The sequence below is a fragment of the Mchenga conophoros genome, linkage group LG10 (genome assembly GCF_057382185.1).
Source record: "Mchenga conophoros isolate Kocher_MC1m ecotype Shallow Benthic linkage group LG10, M_conophoros_male_GT1.1, whole genome shotgun sequence".
Taxonomy (NCBI): domain Eukaryota; kingdom Metazoa; phylum Chordata; class Actinopteri; order Cichliformes; family Cichlidae; genus Mchenga; species Mchenga conophoros.
Window position 1 is genome coordinate 37071855 of NC_140535.1, and position 5314 is coordinate 37077168.

Sequence of the window (5314 nt, forward strand, 5' to 3'; positions counted from 1 at the left end):
ATGGACCGATCCGATATTACGTATCGGTATCGGTCCGATACTGACCTAAATTACTGGATCGGATATCGGAGAAAAATAAAAAATGTAATCCGATCCATTAAATATCACGAAAGCACCTCGCAAAACTTGCAACACGCCGTAACTCACCTCAGAACGTTAGCAGTCGGAGCAGTATGCATCATGTGATAGAGCAGCTGTGGCATGCGGGACCTGTCGGTGGTCTGGATAGCATGTGAAGCTTCGCTAGCAACCTGGCATTTCATCTCCGACAAAGTTATCCCCGAGAGAAGTAAAGCAAGTGTGTAAGTCCATCTCTGAATGTTTGTAAAGCATTCCCACGTTAAGCTTAACAAGCGACTGCCTCTCGCTCTCCGGCTGCTACTTCAATCGTGAAACTGCTTAAATGATCAGCTGATCGGCTTTTCTGTCGCGAGTCCGTCTCTCTTGTTTGTTTTTGGCCCACTTTGCACCAGAAAGAGGAAACCAGCGGCTGAACAACAGCAGAACGTTTAAGCTTGATAAGCTGTTGTTAGAATTTATTTAATATTTCTTTCTACACCAGGATCTTTTTCTACGTAGCTGACGCTGGTAACTGTGCAGGGGCGGATCTAGCAAAGTTTAGCCAGGGGGGCCGATAGGGCATGAACAGGGAAAAGGGGGCACAAAGACATACTTTTCTTTCTTATTCTCATTTAAAATGTCGAGCTTTTAATAAATAATTATCTGACACCCAAAGTTTTAATTTGATGTAAAATGAATAGAAGTCAATTACTGTATATAGTGACTATTAAGTCTAATATATACCCTAGTAAGCTATAGTACTTTTTCCTTTGGGAAGGTACCATCTGTGCAGTCTGCAATTTTGTTGAAGAAAGATGTTGAATCTATTTAATATTTCTTGAAAAATAATTGATTTCTGTGCATTTTTTTTCACACTGCATCAAATTAAGGTTGATTACGTCGATTAAGCATCATGAGGTGGCGCGTGAGGGGTGGTTCCTTATTTTTTATTTATTTATTTTTGTTGTTGCTGGGAGTTGGAACCCTATTAGTTAGGTTGCTTAATATTTACGCTAAGTACTCTTTAAAATACCAGAATAGGGAGGATGGTGTAGGTCTAAGTTTATTAGATTGATCAGTATTGCTGAACTATGAAATATTTTTTTTGTATACAGGTATAACAGAATAGCTTTAGTGTAGTTGTTGTTTTAAACTTGAGTATGAACTTGCAGACTTGCAAAATGCAGCAAGATATTTTAAAAAACAGTTTTGTTGATTAAAAAACACTATATCGGATTCATATCGGTATCGGCAGATATCCAAATTTATGATATCGGTATCGGTATCGGACATAAAAAAGTGGTATCGTGCCATCTCTAATAACAATACAGCTCAGTGTTTCTACTTCGTAAAGCCGTGCTACTGGAATCGAACAAACCCATCAGCACGACTCTTTAGGCTCACACTTTAGGAAACATATGAAGCACTGGGAGCTCATTAGCCAGACTTTGCTTTATAACTGAAGCGCAGAAATTTTCCCTTAATTGACAGAAACTGTAAACAAAGCAGAAAAGTTTAAATAGTGAAGAAAAACAGGAAGATTTCTTTCTTTTTTCCTTTTAATTGAATACTGCCAATAAAAGATGATCAATGTGTTACTGACTTCCTTTGGTGTATTAGAGGCTACAGGTGACGTCTTCCTCTTCTGGAGTTTTCACAAACCATCCAGAGGTCTGAATGGTTTGGTTAAATTCTCCAAAACTGACCGAAGTGCTCGCTAAGAACTAGTAACTGCCTTTTAATTAATTCAGGGCCCGTTACGCTCTGATTTCAGCTCCACCTTTGGTGCTTCAGTTCATCTTCTGGTTCAAACATTCTGATCGGATGCGTTTGAAGAGTAGGTGGAAAGGGCCTGAACTGTGTAGCTGAGACGAGCACATTCAGGGTGTCCACGGTTCATTAGCTGAAGTTGAATATCAAGGATATGTTTGGGAGTTGTGTTATTTTAAGTGACAAACCTCTTTCTCATCTGTGGATATTGTATCATCGGTGGCTTGTGTGTAACCTTTTAATGTAGTTTTTCTATCTTGGAAGCATTGGCAGTGCAGATATCGTTGGTGTTCGTGTTTATGTCTTCGTTGCATTTGCTGCTATGTTGCTGGGTTTTTGTTTGTTTTTGTTTTTGTTTTTTTACCGGGAAGCAATGCAGGAATCTGCATCATCAACCATGTGCACAAAGTCTATTTTTTCTTAATCTATATTCTATTTTATTTGGTATGTCTTTATTATTGTACAGTACTTTGGTCAACAACTGTTGTTTTTAAAAGTGCTATATAAATGAATAAACTTGAAACTTGTTGTTATTACATTACTGCTCCATGCTTCATCCTTCTAATCTGTGGTCACAGCTTACTGATATTTATTTTATTATTATTTATTTAAATGTCTGCTTCTCAGATCGGGGTGAGCTCTTCGTGTGGGGGAAGAATGTGAGGGTTGTTTGGGCATCGGGAAGAAAGACGACCAGTACTTCCCGTGGCGGGTAAGACACCGATTCAGTATTAGTCATCCAAACAAAGAGAAAACCATGCAGCTGACCCACTTCTTCTTCCTTTGGATCAAAATAAATGCTTTTTCCATATACTTGTGTCATCTGTATTCTGGGGAAAATTTTGTGTGCTTTAAGTAGAAAAAAGTACGGTTGTCTGTGTGTGAAGGTGTTATAAAATATTCGCTACCTGTATGTGCCCTGTTGAGATTTTCAATTTAAGTCTGCAGACTTCTATCAGCACGTCCTCTCAAGACATTTTAACAGGATTGTGTAGAGCTCACACTTCTTGTCAGTGTTGCACATTGTGAAATCCTGGGTCACGTACAAAAGAAAGAACATAAATAAACCCTCTGTCCTCGCTGTATGTGCAGTAAAAGCACAGAAACTGCACGTCTTCCTTCCTTACTTCCTTCCATTTTATGTTGTTGTTGACTTCCTTCTTGTGGGTTATTTTTCCACCTCAGGTGACTGTACCAGGCCAAGTGGTGGATGTAGCGTGTGGCGTTGACCACATGGTGGCGCTGGCGAAGTCCCTCCTGTGAGCCTCCTGTCCTCACCAGCGGTGGATTAAGCCTGGATGTTTGGGCCGAGGCCTCCCACTGACCCCCGGCTGCCCCGGAGAGCCGACTGGAGGCTCGGTGTGGAGCGGCGAAGCCAGCTGCTCTCCACAGGCGGTGGACCCGGTCACGCGCTGACGTCAGCGGAGGGCAGAGCGGATGATTGCGCAGCAAACTTCCACTGACACTGCTCACTTTATTCTTTATTCTTAAGGTCATGTGGGAAAGACATCCAAGCCTCATTTTATCACAACTAGAGCTCAAACGAGTCGTCAGTTAATTGATTATTCAGTGACGCTGTGGTGGGAAAAACAGTGAATCTTTCTGTGAAAATTTGCTGTTCTTAAGAATACACTGAATATATTTGGCTTCTGGATAAAATGAGACATTGGATGTGGTCACTGTGGACTAAAAACTGAACTTTTATCGACTAAACAGCTCTTCTGCACACAGAGTGATTATAAAAATAAACTTTAGCTGCAGCAGTATTCCTATTGTTTTGTCCTTGTCACTCGTGTTCTCACCAGCTTCGATGTGGTTCTAACTTTAATTTTCTCTCATGTGTGACTCATTTGCTGCCACACTGGAGAAACAACAGGAAAATGTGGCCGGTGAAGCGCGCCATCGACAGACTCGTACGGTTTGGGTTTATTTCAAACATTATGCAGCAGCGCTTTAAATCTCTGCGGCACGATAAAATATTTGTAAAACACTGCAGCTGTTGAAAAACCAATGACAGCAAAACAATCCACAGAAATGATTATCTCCCTGCCAACTGCAAATAGAGGTGAAGGCACTCAGCCCGAGGGAGAAAACAGGTTTCGAGGAATCAATTTTACAACCCGAGCTCCCGTGTCATCGGTCGCGCCCGCACGTTCTGCATACGCAAGCAGCGAAAATCTACAGCAACTACAATCGTGTCGCGCTGACAGGGTGAGAGGATGCTGATTGTAGGAGTGTTGGGGCTGAAAAGTGGCTGCTGATGGCTGTAAAATGAAATAAGAGGAACAATTTGCTTAGTTGTTTATGTTGTGTCTGCTTTTCCCGTGAAAATCACTGAATGGCAAAGAAGCGATTGGCTTTTTATATCCTAAATCAAAATAAATTCACTTTTAAATAAATGTACACATCAGTTTTTTGTTGATGTATTAGACTTAAAAACCTCTTCATTTCTGATAACTTCTATGCAAATTTCTTCACAAAAACTCTTCATATTTTTCTCATGTATGAAATGTTACAGTGGTGGTTGCTCATAATAAAAGGCCAGAGTTTTAAATGATGCAGTCTGCATATGTGTAGAGCTTTCCTGGGAGCTTTTTTCCTATTCTTGGAGGTCGTGGAGAGGCAGCGTTGTCATGCGGTTTATGGTTTGACCCTTCTTGACCACTGGGGCCTTTCTATGTAGAGTTTGCGTGTGTCCCTGTGTGGGTTTCCTCTTGCAGACCGAACGCATGCTTCTTAGGACAATTGGCGATTCTAAAATTGACCAAAGTGTGGACGTGAGAGTAAGCGGTTGTCTTTTTGTTAGCCCTGTCTTTGTAAAAGGCTGGCAACCTGTTCAGGAAGCACCCCACCTCGTGTGTGACAGTTTTATTTGTATTTATATTGCGCCAAATCACAAGTAACAGTCACCTTAAGGCAGTTTATATTGTAAGGTAAAGACCCTACAATAATACAGTGGAAACTCCAACAATCATATGACCCCTCCCTATGAGCAAGCGCATTGACGACAGTGGGAAGGGAAAACTCCCTTTTAATACGAAGAAACCTCCAGCAGAACCAGCCCTGGGGAACGGCAGCAGTCCGCCACGACCAGTTGGGGACAATGGGAGGAAGACATACAGCTGCTGCTGGGTAAATAATTCTGCATTAAAACCCATCTTGAGCCTACAGAGTGGCTGATGCTGCGTTTATACTTTGGCTTGGTCTGGCTACATTGCTCTGCAATTTTGCTGCCTAAAGTTGGCAGACGAGTTCCTGTTTTTGAGTTTATCCATCCTTTTTTGGACTGTACTGAATGGATGCAACGTGTGGTTACATTTTTAGGAAGGTGCACGTCAGATGAAGTATCAGTTACAATAAGCTTAAATTTGAAGAAACAAATCCTGTTTGAGATTTGTGACACCAGTGCACTGCATGTCTTCCTTCACTACATCCACAAATCTTCTCTGACTTCCTCTTTTCCTCCTGCCTGGAAGTTTCATCA

At 41.4% G+C, this 5314-nt stretch overlaps 1 long non-coding RNA gene across 1 annotated transcript; it reads left to right on the forward strand.

Moving 5' to 3' along the window:
- Window positions 1–2493: 2493 nt before the first annotated feature.
- On the forward strand, window positions 2494–3596 carry LOC146566470 (uncharacterized). Its single transcript, XR_014894035.1, has 2 exons — window positions 2494–2542; window positions 3016–3596. It is a non-coding gene; the product is annotated as an uncharacterized LOC146566470 (long non-coding RNA).
- The last annotated feature ends 1718 nt before the right edge of the window (window positions 3597–5314 follow it).